The sequence below is a fragment of the Dasypus novemcinctus genome, chromosome 16 (genome assembly GCF_030445035.2).
Source record: "Dasypus novemcinctus isolate mDasNov1 chromosome 16, mDasNov1.1.hap2, whole genome shotgun sequence".
Taxonomy (NCBI): Eukaryota; Metazoa; Chordata; class Mammalia; order Cingulata; family Dasypodidae; genus Dasypus; species Dasypus novemcinctus.
Window position 1 is genome coordinate 73,969,806 of NC_080688.1, and position 14,833 is coordinate 73,984,638.

Consider the following 14,833-nt stretch of genomic DNA (forward strand, 5'->3'; position numbering starts at 1 on the left):
AAGATGATACAACAAAAAGAGACTGACAAGAATACAAGAGGACACAGAAGAACACATAGCAAATGGACACAGAGAGCAGACAACTGGGGGGTGCGGCAGGAAAGGGGAGAGAAATGAAAAAATAAAGAACAAAAAACCAAATATTTAGAGTATGTACTATGTGCCGGGCAGATACAAGAGCTGTGACTACAGCTGTGAGTCAAACAAACATGGGCTTTTATCTTCAGCAGTTCACAAATAAGAAAGGAAAGAAAAAAGACACTTTCTTCCTTGCCCTTACCACTATCTAAAATTTTAAAACCAGAGTTATGTATTAGAGTGACTGGCTGACCTGAACGACAAGAAGCCAGCCATGCAAAGGTCTGGGTGATACAGCCAATTAGGCATTGCCTCATATTCCATAGTACTGTATCCTTCTCCACTGCCAGGGACCTTAAATATCAAACCCAACATCGTCAATTTATGTAGGAAGAAACCGAGGCCCAGGGTAGTAACACGACTTCTCCAAAATCACACTGAAAAAGACACAGGGTTTTCTACATGTTTATTTGCTGGAAGGTCTGAATAGACGAAATGATAATTACTCTACAATATGAATCGAGCATTGTGATGGCTGTTGTCCAAGTCTCCACAGGGAAATGAGAAATACACAAATGAGGTAAGCAAAGACCCATCCTGTGCTAACTGTGGGCGTACTTCATACAAAGTAACAGTGAGAAGGAAAAGGAGGATTCACAGGAGCTGGATTCACCCCAGAAGGCTGAATGGAGGAGATGAGATCAGGAGGATTTCGATAAACAGGTAAGTCAAGAGAGCAATCCAAACAGGGAAACGTATTGGAACAGTACAGGGAACCAGAGGACTGGGGAGGAGAAGAGCTGGGCAAACCAGAGAGGAGGTGAAGGAGCGGTGGTACATCAAGGACAAAGGCTGGACAGTGGGATCTCAAATGCCAAGGAAGAGGATTTGGGAGGAGTTTCAAGGAATGTCAGTGTGTCACCAGGGTTGCCAATGCTTACCCCTTAAAATACCCTTACCTAGCATTCCCCTGCTCAAGTCAGGTTTCCTCATGTCACTTTTCAGTGAAATGAAATTAGAGTGATGGTTCTAGATGATTCAGAGAGCATAAATCATTTTCGGTACCGGTCACCTCCCAGTTTGCAGAGGCTCTGACATTTGAGACAACTCCAGCTCATTCTAATCTTTTTTCTCTTCTCTTGATCTTTTCTTCACCACAAATACTGTGCTGGATTCTCTATACATACCATGCATCCAGTCATTTCTTCAGCATTCAGAGAGTGCCTCCAATATGCCAGGCATGATGCTAAGCACTTTACAAGAAATATCTCATTTAATCCTCATTTACTCCCCTTGTGAGCTAAGTCCTAGTAATTACAATTTTTAGATAGCAAACTAAGATTTAGACAGATTAAATAATTTGCCTGCAATCACATAGCTGGAAGGCAAGGGAACTAACATTTGAATCCAGATCAGGTCTTTTAATCACCAAAATCCAAGCACTTTCCAATTTTTACTATAAAAATACTCAAGTATAAAATTGCAAAGAAAAAAAATTTGCCTCCTTTGTAATTTAGCCTTGGTACAGTCCCATCTGTTCAGACACTGGAAGCATTTTGGCTTTCTTTAAAATTCCCTTTGCTATCATTGATCAAATTTCCCAGATGCAGCTCAACGATATGCAACTGGCACCATATTTATTCTTACAACCTACTGCTGTATCCTTAACCCAGAAGACAGAGAATTTATTAGGTCTTTTACCCTTCCCAGACAGTACAGTACCATCACATCTTTCTGAGACAAGAAGATCCACAAAAATCTCTAATGAGGTTTAATATATCTGGAAGTTTCTCTCAGAAAACCTGCTTCAGAAAAGAGGCTCTCCACATCCTTGTACCCACCCACCCTCACCCCTCATCTCCACTGGCCTCTCTATCTCAAATTTTCTTATATCCCAGAGGAAACTTGTAACTAAGACTACTAACACTAGTAATTGCCATTTTTAAGAAGTTTGAGATTTTTTATTAAAAATTCAATAATGTTCAATAGAGAATGAGAAACTCGAAGATGTTTAAAAAGTCACTGGGCTTATTTCCCAAGATTTCAGAAAATCTAACAAATACTGCTGGAACTAAATGTCCCTCCAGCTGGAGAAGTTTTTAAGAAGATTTTGAAAAAAAAATGACAGATTAGCAAGAAGCCCACTCAGTCAGATTTGTCCACAAGTTTACTCTTTTGGTCATCTGAACCCAAGAAAACAATCTCTATCTTGCAAGCAAGTATTTACTGAATATGTCTAAAATGTTAGGCATGGCCTAAGTACAGGGTATTCAACAGTGAACAAAGATAAAATTCTTACTGTCATGCAGTTTATACTCTAGTAATGGATACCTATAAAAACATGTCGGGAGGTGATGAGGGTAATGAAGGAAAATAAAACAGGTTCAGGGGAAAAAGAGAGATGGCACAAGAGGGTGACTATTTTAAATGTTAGGCAGAAAAGGCTTGATGAGAAGGAGACATTTGTACAGAGACCCTAATAAACAAAGGGATAAAAGTCATGCGGTTGTCTCCAGGAGGTTGCCCTGGGACAAATATCAGGAAAGGTTTCTTGTCTTGGCTCCATCTCCTTCAGTAAGTTCTCCATGTAGTTGAATCAACCCAGCTTCTCAAAATCTGGGTGAGTAATCCTCCTAACAAGCCTCATTCTGTAATTATGTAGCAACACAGGTTATTGAATGAACTGTTGGCAAAGACTCCTGCGTCTTCCAATACCAACTGCCAATAAAGATAATAAGTTAAAAAGACAATTAAAGTAAGAAGGTTCATGTGCTGGTATTATCGTAGACTGGTCCAAGAGAAAGAGTTAAGAAGACTAGGTCACCAAGAGTAAATGACCCTATGGAAATTATTTAACCCCCAAGAGCCTGTTTCCTAATCTATCTTTTAATATATTTTTATTACAGAAGTTGCGAACTTACAAAACAATCGTGCACATGTGTACAATTCCCATATAACAACCCTTTACCAACACACCACACCATGGTGGAACATTTGTTACAGATTATGAGATAATATCATCAGTCTATTACCACTAACAATGATCTGTAACGTACATTTGGCGTATTTTTTCCATACCCCCCTATAACTGACACAGTATATCTTTGGCACTGATAAAAGAATATTACAGTTATTGCTGTTAACTATAGTCCATAGGTTACATTAATTGCATTTTTCCCATGCTTCTCCACATTTCCACCACCCTGCAATAGTAACATATATCTGTTCTAGTTTACGGAAGGACATTTTTGCATCTGTACTATTAACCACAATTCTCATCCACCTCTGGGTTCACTGTGTTATTCAGAATTCCTAGATTATTCTCTAGCTTTCTTTCAGTTGACATTTACATCCCTAGACTACGCTTTTCAACCAAAAATCACATTTATAAACGAGCTGCTCCTCACTATAATGTGAAATCGACTCTGCCCATTTCCATACATTTACAGTCAAATTAATTAAATTTTCTACATACATTAAGCATCAGTACTCCTTCTCAGCCCTCCTTTTATTTCCTAATAACTTATACTCTAGGTTTTAACTCCATGCATTTATTCTTCATATTTAGTTCATATTAGTGACACCATGCAATATTTGTCTTTTTGTGTATAACTTATTTCACTTAGCATAATATCTTCACGATTCATCCATGTTATCATGTGTCCCAATTTCATTTCTTATTAGTGCAGCATAGTATTCCATTATATGGATATATCACATTTTGTTTATCCATTCATTGGTTGATGGACACAGTTGTTTCTATCTTTTGGTAGTTGTGAATAACACTGCTATGATCATCAGTGTGCAGGTATCTGTTCATGTCACAGTTTTCAGTCCATCTGGATATATTCCTAGTAGAGGAATTGCTGGATCATATGGCAGTTCTATATTTAGCTTCCTGAGGAACTGCCAAACTGTCATCCACAGAGATTGCACCATTCTACATTCCCACCAACAGTGAAGAAGTATTCCTATTTCTCCACATCCTCTCCAGGCCTCATTGTTTTCTGCTTTTTTTTAATAATGGCCATTGTATGCAGTGTGAGATGATATCTCAGTGTCACTTTAATTTGCTTTCCCTAATAGCTAATGATATTGAACATTGTTTCATGTGCTTTTTGACCATTTATATTTCTTCTCTGGAGAAATGTCTACTTAAGTGTTTTGTCCATTTTTTAAGTGGATTGCTTGCTCTTTAATTGTTGAATTGTAGGATCTCTTTATATAGAATTGAAATCAAACCCTTATTAGATATATGGTTTCCAAATATTTTCTCCTATTGACTGGGCTACATTTTCACCTTCTTGACAAAGTTCTTTGAATCACAAAAGTGTTTAAGTTTGAGGAGGTCCCATTTGTCCATGTTTGCTTTCATTGCTTGTGCTTTCCACGTAAGGTTTAAGAATGCACCACCTTCCACCAGGTTTGAAGATGTTTTCCTACATTTTCTTCCAAGAGTTTTATGGTTCTAGCTTTTATTAGGTGGGACTTTGATCCATTTTGAGTTAATTTTGTATAAGGTGTAAGATAGGGGTTCTCTTTCCATCTTTTGGATATGGCTATGTGAATTTCCCAGTACCATTTGTTGAATAGACTGTTTTTACCCAGCTGGGTGGGTTTGACAGGCTTGTCAAAAATCACTTGACCATAGATGTGAGGATCTGTTTCTAAAACATCAGTGTGCTTCCACTGGTCTATGTGTCAATCTTTACGCCAGTACCATGCTGTTTTTTACCACTGTAGCTTGGTAATATGATTTAAAGTGACAGTCCTCCAAATTTGCTTTTCCATTTTAAGAAGTTTCTGACTATTCAGGGACCCATACCTTTCCAACTCTCAAGGCAGTTCATATTTCACCCATTTTGACCTTTGGGTTTTATCTGTCATATTTTGCTTTTACCACTCCTTTTACACTTTTAGTTACTGGTATTATCTTCATTTCTAGATTCTCTTCCAAGCCTCTCTCTTCTGTCTTTTCTTTTCAGGCTGTAGCACTACCTTTAGTACTTCCTGCAAGCCAGTCTCTTAGTTAAAAACTCTCTTAGTTTCTGTTTTTCTGTGAGTATACTAAACTCACCTTTATTTTTGAAAGACAATCTTGCCAATTATAAGATTTTTGGCTGGCAGTTTTTCTCCTGCTGTATCTTAAATATATCATACCATGGCCTTCTTGTGTCCCTGGTTTCTGATGAGAAATCTGTACTTGATCTTATTGGGTATCCTTTGTATGTTATGCATTGCTTTTCCCTTGCTGCTCTCATAACTCTCTTTGTCTTTGGCATTTGGTATTCTGATTAGTATGTGTCCTGGAGTTGGTCTACTCAGATATATTCAGATGGGAGTATGTTGTGCTTCTTGGACATGAATATCTATGCCCTTCAGTAGGGTTGGGAAATTTTCTACCATTATTTCTTCAAATATTCCTTCTGCCCCTGTTCCCTCCTTTTCTCCTTCTAGGACACCCATGACACATATGTTTGTATGTTTCTTGCTGTCATTTAGTTCCCTTAGACCCTGTTCAATGTTTTTTATTCTTTTCTTCATCTGCTCTTTTGTATGTTTGCTTTTGGAGGTCATGTCTTCAAGCTCACCAATTCTTTCTTCTGCCCCCTCAAATCTGCTATTGAATGCCTCCTGTGTATTTTTTATTTCATTTCTTGTGCCTTTCATTCCCAAAAGATCTGATCTTTTTGTTTGCATGCTTTCAAATTCTTCTTTTTGCTCACTCAGTGTCTTGTTTATAACCTTCATCTCTTTAGCCATCTCATTGACTTAATTAAGAAGATTTGTTTGAACATCTATGATTAGTTGTCTCAACTCCTTTAAGTCATCTGGAGGCTTATCTTGTCCCTTTGACTGGGCTGTATCTTCCTGTTTCTTGGTATGGGTTGTAAATTGTTTTGGTGTTTTGGCATCTGGCCTACAAGATATATTTATTTTGGACACAGTTTCTCTCTCTAGTTTAGGGCTTTCTCGCCTTTTCTCCCTTGTTGGTTATGTAGTAGGAGCCAAGGATGTAGTTGGTGCTGTAAGCTGTGGAGGCTGAAGCTGCCTGTCTTGCCCCAGGAACCAATGAAGCTTCTCCCACCTTTCTTCTCTGACAGGGGTAGGGACAGAGCCACAGCCATGTGCAATAATGCAAGTCATGCAGACCAAGACCATCTGCAGTTGCCCAGAGAGACTAATGATGCTTCATGCCCCTTTCTCCCCTGCCTGGGTCTGAGATGCAACTGCAGGTGTGAGCAACAATCTATGCCAGGCAAGTCTAAAATTACCACTGTTGCCAAGGTTGACTAACATAGCACTGTCCCCCTTCTTTCCCTGCCAGCAGAAGGGATGGATCCTCTGGAGTACCCAACAGTCTAATCTGTATGGGCCAAATGTGCCTGCAGTTGCATGAGAGGCTAAGTGAGTACTGTCCCTTCTGCCCTTTAGGGAGTAGCCTGGAAAGGCTGAGGAAACACCAGCCCACACCTACCCTATTGGGGGGTGGGAGTGGATCCATGGGAACCCACCAATCCAGTCTGTGCGGGTCAAAAGCCGTTGCCCAGAGAAGCTGAGGAAACACACTCCTCTCTTATTCTATTGAGGTACAGGGATGGAGCCCCAAATATCTGACTCTTCAGTCTGTGCCAGCCAAAGACGCCTGCAGTTACCTGGAGAGACTGGTGCAAGTCCTGCCAGCTCCCTCCCTGCTGGAGGTAGGGCTGGAGCTTAGGCTAGGTCTGCAATCCAATCTTGGTGGAAAGAAGCTAGTCCCTTCACTGCAATTTTCATTCAGCCCCACTTCTTCTCATGCCAGGGACAGAGTTAAAATGGCAGCTACTAACTTGGACAGAATCAAACTTTAGCTGTTTGTAAGTTTATAATTTAGCCAGTCAAATTTACTAAGTAGTTAAGTCAGTGGCCAATCATCTCTTTCTCCCCCATTTTTGGGAAATGAAGCTTCCAACTCTAGCCCCAGCACAGCTCTCAAGGCAGCTTGTGCCATCAGTGGAGGATGGGCTTCTGGCCTCTGTGGCATGGCATGCTCTATTCATATGACTTCACTGCACAGGGGCAGTCTTCTCCTTCCATTCTTTCAAGTATGTTGCAGGATGATCTTCCGGTCTCCTGAGTTCCCTGGTGTGCTGTAGCTAGCTCTGTTTAGATTACTAACTGCTCTGTAGGACAAGCTGACTCATGAAGCTCGTTACTCAGTCACCATCTTGCCCCATGTCTTTCCTAATCTATTTTAAAAGCTTGATCTTACTACCCTCATTACTGTCTGTAAAGATAGCAGTACCTACATCATATGGTTCTTAGGAGGACTAAATTGGATATTATATTAAGTTATCTGACAAATAATGAACATATGAGAAGATGCTTGCAAAAGTTGTTTGAAAACTAAACATGCTACAATACACCAGCAATTAGGACTCCAACACAATAGCATATTTAATATATATTTTGCTTTATTAAAATTTAGCCTTGTCTCCTTAACAGGAACAGGGTTCTTCTCTTCCATTCCATTTGTTTCAAAGAAAACTAATAGTGTTTACCACTTGGCAGGTGCTTCAAATACTCAGTAAGTAATACTATGCCTTGGCACCCTGTGACTACTGAAAAGTGCAAATGCTTCTGTAGTTCTCTGTCAAGATTTTTTTTTTATATACAGGTGAAAATGGTACATTTACCCAAACCACCTGAAACATCACCTTGTGATTTCAAATGCATTTCTAGTTGTCTGAAGGTATTCTGATGAAGAATTATTTCTAATTATCTGATATTTCAGAGTGTAAGCACACCTATTTCCCTTAAAATTTTATTAAATGAAGAATCAGGGTTATATCTCTCCTATGCTCAAACTTTTTAATGGAACCATAATCCTCTATGGATCATCTTAAATCCAGGTAGTATTCTTAAGTATACTGGGACCTGAATGCAGCCAAACAGCTGAGTGGTTAGAAACAGGTTAATCTCTCTTCTTAAAGTGATTCCACAAATGTGGGATCCTAGATCACTGATCTGCTTCAGTGGTGACATATATGTTATAAGGAAACACGGTGATCAAAATTCTAAAAACACTCAAACAAATGCCAGTACGTCTCTAGATAAAGATGATTTAGGAAAAGTCCCTAAGTCCAGTCCACTCCGTTGAATCTCATCTTTAAACAGCCTTAAACTCAGTATTCCCTTTCCATGAGCAAGGCTAACTTTTTCTCTTATCTCTCATCTCCTTCCCTTTATCTATATCAATACACCCAGTGTTTTCAGCAGCCAATGCACTTTGTTTTTCCAGAGTAACCTCAAATCTTACTTCCTACTTAAGCTTTCCTCGTATACATTCATTTTCAGAACCTACACTCTTTGTGAAACTTGGAATTTCCCCCTATTTAAATAATCACTGCAGAGGCCAGGTCAGGAACCCTTACTCAGCTTTGACTCCTCTCCACAACACAAAGCCCAAGACATGAGCAGCCACTTGCTCTCATGGGGAAAGGCTGTCATAATCATATAATACTTACCTAGGATACCGAGTAGCATTTGGTATTTGAACGCCAGGTCTCCATTTTACAGAGGCTATACATTGCAGAATTTTTTCCATCTGTTCCTACTATAAAATGTTGCTTCTTCATGCTAATGAGCTATATTGATAGCACACTGAAAGACCTGTAAGATTCACTCATAGTTGATTAAATTGGAACTCTGCTATAAATCACAGCAGCCATGTCTCAAACAGGTTTTTGCATGACAAAACAATACGATTGAAGTATTAATACTGCAGTCTTGACGGCTGACTATATGTGACTTTTCAGGATGACCCCTGTTTTTCACAAAGTCTTCAGAGAGGTGGAAATTTCAGGTGCTGTGGCAAGCCAGGGAAAGAGGTATTTTTGAGCATGAAGTTCAGAAAGTCTATCAGTCCTTCAACTCATACCATGAATTGCTCACTTCTGTGACATACAAAAATTCCCCTTAGATGTTGGTAAGTTGACCCAAGGTGCAAATGACCCAGCTATGTGAACACACAGTGGCTCATGTAAGGCAAGGTTTCAGAGCTAAGGAAGGAACACTCCTCCCATTAGCCAGACCAAGAGGTGACAGTGCCTGGTACATATAGTGCCACTGTCCAAGGTCATCAGTCCTGGCTTTTCCACCTTCTGCACAAGCTTCAGGTGAATTTCACAGCCAAGGCCATATATTCCTGAACAACATATCTTGGAAGAGATTGACTATATAATGTGGTAGTTAAAGGTGCAGTCAGGCAGACCTCCAGTCTCACCACTTACTAGCACTATGAGCAAATTACTAAACCTAGCCTCAGTTTCCCCTTATGTAAAATGGAGATAACAGCAGTTTCTATCTCATAGGTTTGTTGTAAGGATTACATGAGGCCACACAGGTAAAGTCAGTAGCATGATACAGCACATACTCAGGGTGCAGTCCTTGAATTGTTTTAGCCAACCTTTGGCCACCCAGAAATCTAACCACTACCAAAATATGCCAGCTGCAAGATGATCAGTCTTATCTTTTCTGACTCTAGTCTGAAAGATGGCAGAAGGTATGAGATAGGGGGAGCCCTGAACCAGGACCAAGGAATCAGAGGACATGAGTTATAGTCCTTGATTTGCCACATAGCAGCTGTGTAAATTTAATTGACTCATTGACCCTCTCTAGGCTTCAGTTTCTTTGACATGAATGCTATCTGCCCTGTCTACTTTAATGATTTGCAGGGATATGCAAATGAGATAAAGCGGACAATAATACTTCAAAATTATAAAGTAGTGTATACATGTAGATATTATTATGAAATCTCCAGTAAGAGGATGCTTTTGGGATCTGGAGGTCAATTTTCTCTCTTTCCCTTTATCCCTTTCTCTGTCTCTGTTTTTATGGGAAAGATCTTCTCAATTAAAATTGAGATTCTTTCCTGCAATCTGAAAGCTATATGAATTGTCACAGATTAGCTAATTGTTTTCAATACCAATAATAGTTTGCCTTCGTAAAGCACCCTTATTATTTCACTCTACAACTACCGCTAACTGGAATTCTCACAGTAAAATATATCTCATCGTAGTTTTATAACCTAGTAATCATCAGAGAATAATTTAAATTTTTTTAAATGTTGATCAAATGAATGAATAAATGACAGAAACTCCAATACTGATCAGGAAACAAGAGACCTATTCTAGTTCTATCTCTAACCAACAAGCTGTCAAGAGACTTAGCCTCTCTGGATATTATACACCTAATCTGTGAAACGGGAGTATTTTGTTCTCACCTCCTAACACAGGATTCTAAAAGGGAATATAATGCTCTGACCTTATAGATGAAACACAGACACTCAGGATAAGTGACTCAAAGAGCTGGTATTCTAGGCTCAAATCTCCACCTGGTCTTCTTATTTGTTTCAATACAACAAGTTCTAAAACCTAATGAAGTAATTTGGGTATTACAATCCTGTTTGGGGACAAAAAGATTTGTTTAAAGCATGAAGAGATCATACGGATCAATCTTTGACTAGAACTAGACATTCTGATTTCCAAGCCAGAGTTGTCTACTATTTCAAGCTGTGGAGATCTAACTTGGCCACTTTCTCTGATTGAAATGATAAATATAAACTTTCTCAAAAATAGGTAGGTATATTTCGGTGTAGCAAATGTCCTAGAAAGGGGCCTTTCTCTAGTCAAGATGGAAACATGCTCTTTGCCCCCAGAGAATCTTTGAACACTAGCAAAAACCAGAAGGCGCATCTTTCTCAAAGCTCCAGAAAACAGTTAAAGGGCTGCAGTAACACGGGTGAGTGCCAAATCAAGAAAAAGCCTACTTAAATGCAGAAGGATCTCCTGGTACCCTGGTTGGCCCCTTCCCCATGCCTCAAAGGTCGGCATTCGTTTCTATAAGTGTTGTGTGAAGAGAAAATGAAACCTTTTGTAAGGCAAACAGTTAAGTTCTCAATACATGTTAATATGGTGGAAAGATAATCAGACTCTCCGTTAAAACCTTAGATTCAAATTCTGTTCCACCGCTTATTAGACATGTGATCCTAGGTAAGTCACTGAACTTCCCTGAGATTCAATGTTTTCATCTTTAAAATGGGAAGATAACATCTTCCCTGTTTGTCTAACAGGTTGCGTGGATGATCAAATGAGGCTGTGAGCATAGGAAGGCCACTCACTACTGGCATTCATCCTTGTAACACTGTAGCCAGCTTAGGACTAGCCTAGAGTAGGTGCTCCATAAAAAACAATAGTTATGGAAGGGACTTGTAAAATGAAAGCCATTGATTAACTTATGTTACCAAATCCTCCACCTTGGCTAGGAAAGGCCAGCTTTAAGTAATACCAAAAATGCATTGGGAGGGGCCCTTTGATGCTGCTCATTTTTGCCACATCTTCATAAAATAAATATGGAAATGGCAGAGCAATTTACTGCTTCTTTATGATAGGATAAAATTTGTCGGCTTATAGAGCAAATTCCGTTTGTTACAAGTTTGGGGCACTTAGTAATGGTTCTTGAGACTTGGAAGTAACACAGCTTATTGGTTAGATTTCTGGCCATGAAGTCAAGTAATCCTGAGAAAACAAGAGCTCTCTAATCCTGGGATTGCTAATAATGTGAGTGCACAGTTTCCTAACTGAATCCTTTGGGTATAGATGGCTTTGGAATTCAGAATTTCTCAGATATTTGAAAGACATTTGTGGCAAAAACTCATAGATTACCTAACCCCCAACAGGATCTGGGGCTGCACCCCATAATAAAACACAATATTATTTCTACAGAGATAAGTATGAGTGTTCATTCTAAGTAGAATAAAGATTTTAAAATAGTGTTGCATCAGTTCAGTGAAGGTTATTCCAACAAACGAGCTCCGAAAAACTTTTGGTTTTCTGAGCATTTTTGGATTCTAGAAATGGAGCCAAGAAATTATAAACTTATATTTTTTCACCAGTGAATGGTTTTATAGCTTTGAAATAGAAAATGTCCTACCTTGTTCACTCAAAGTTCTTACAAACTTGAATATTAATATTAACCTACCTCTTAAAATCATCTATATAAAATCACTTCCACAATATTATCTTTTAAATGTTTGATTCAGGAAATCTTGGAATTGACCCAAAGAAGTCATCTCTTTCAGCCTACTGCCTAATTCAGCTAAACCCTGCTAAGACTCTTCAAGCCAAACAGTCACTCAGCCTTGGTTTAAAATACTCCTGTGGGTCAAGAATTCACTCCTCCATGTGGCAATCTGCTGTACTATTGGGCAACCTTAATGATTAGAATCACAGTCAGCCCCTCTGTCACTTTTACCCTTTGGTCCTAACTCTACCCTGGGCAAAAGCAGCAGGTAGAAAAAACTATTCTACCCCCTCTGCCATGTGACAGCTAGTCAAATATTTAAAGTAGCAAACATCATTTGCCTCTTCTCTAGGCTAAACATTTGCTCTATCTCTTCCACACAGAACATGGTTTCCTCTGCTCTCACATCCTGATGAGCTATACTAAGCTTTAGCTTATCAGTGCCCATATTGAAATGAGATATAAAGCGAGATAAATCTCCAGCCCAGGATCCAAAGAACCGGTTACCTTCCTTGATCTATGCACCACATTTCTATTAATGCAGCCTAAAATTACATTACCTTTCTTATATGCCATAGAACTGTTGGGTTTGAGTTTATAGTAAACTAGTACTTCCATCTTTTTCACATGAATTGTTATCACAGTTTAGGAATATCCCCAGACAGATATTTTCCAGCCCAAATACAGGCTTTGTATTGGTCTTTGCTAAATTACATCATGGTGGTTTTAGCTCCATCATCCATATTTAAAGTTGACTCGATTTCTTTTTTTCAACATATTAGCTATGTATGCTAACCCTACTCACCTACAAATCTGATAAGCAGTCCTTCTAATCCTTGACAAAGATTTCAATAAAAAAATATTGGACAAGATAGAACCAAGAGCCCTATGGCATACCACTAGAGACTTCCCTCCAGTATGCATCCTCAAGGGCTTGCAATATAAAACAGCCAATGAACCACAAACACAAAGAGCAATACCAAGCTTTAAATGGCATATACTGAATGAACAGACAAGAAAACAAATGCTATAATTCAGAGAAGAAAAGAACACATCTCAAAATCATCCGGCAAGGCTCCACATTCCAGTAATTAAATTCAAATGTAAGTTTAGCTACAAAGGGGCATTTTAAAGAGTGTCTTTCATTCCTGACGTGTTCATGTATGTGTGTACTAGGATCCCAATAGAAAATCCATTCCCCACTATAGATCTCACCCAGAGAGTTTCCAAACACAGCATTAAAGGATGAGTAGGATCTGGAGTGGCACAAAGAAGGGAAGGATAAGCCAAAGAAAACTTTTGACCCACTCAGGATGAGTACACTCCTATAGATTTAGCTCCTCCTGCTGCCCCTTCCCTCCACCACACCCAACCACCTGCCACTGCAAGCAACACCAACATATATATATGTTTTCCAAAGAATTTGTCACTTTGAAAATGGATCATACAGAGCTTGTTTAAAAGGCAAATGATCCTGGTTTAAAATGCTTTTATTTAATTGATGCCCAACTTTTCCAGAACACCATGAACACAAACTATCCAGAACTGCTTCTGTTTGCTTATATTGTGTAACAAATCTAAGGTTAAACATGACCCTTGAAACTGTCCCCACATCTTTCCCTGTCAGGACACTTCAATGATAAAGCAAATATCACTATGGTCACACTTTAAAGAAACCAATTTTAAATAAGAATTTCCTCCTCTTAATATTTTTTTTTCTATATAGAACTTAAAATCCTCTTCAAAAGAATACTTCAATCAAAACTCTGTAGTTTATACCAAGCAATGATATAACTCATTCACTGAAACAATTCTGGCCTTACTGATCACACCAAACCATGGCAATTTCTGTTTCTCTCTCATTCTCTGTCCCATTTCTTCTGCCTTTCTTGGTCTGAAAATAAGTCAAAGATAGCAACCAACAAGTGAGAGCATAATCTAAAACTAAAAGTAACAAACCCACCATTCATTGAATTAGAGCACTTAAAATTAGAAATCAAAGACAAGAAAATTCATTTTTGAAAGATGGAATCCCGAGATTTTTTTGGAATATGAAGTCAATCATTACAAAACTGTCCCATCAGAAATAGCTTTTTAAGGCTCTACAGCATGTAACCCTTGGATTCTGATTTAGGATATCTAAAAAACAGCCTAATGGAAATGAACTCAATCATTACAGAGAACCCATTTTGATAAAAGGGAATCCATATCAAATCAGACTTTAAGCATGGAAGGGACCTAGAAAGGCATCTATAAGGAGAAAATGGAGGCTCAAAGTCCCATAGCTCGATGATGGTAGGACTGGGGTTTCTGTGCAGGGTTTGCCTCCAGAGTCAGAATTTGTTTCTACTATACCTCAGCCTTAAGATTGAGGGTGGTAGACTAGATACAGCCCCTCTAAACCAACAATTTTGAACATTTTCTGACTAATATCCAGCCATCCCCAAAGGAGAACAAGAAGGGGGGGGGGGGACACTTAACCCAAGGGAATTTCTGATTATTTGAGTTTCCTCTTTCTCCTTTATACCAAAAATAAAGTCATCATCACAATCCCATTAAAATGTAAGATCTGTGAGAGCAGAGACCACGTCTAACTTGTTCACTGCTCTATCCCCAGTACTGATGTAGCAACATATTTCTGGATGGTTTTGGTTATTTGCAGCCCACCATTAGAACATCCTTTCTGTTTGGA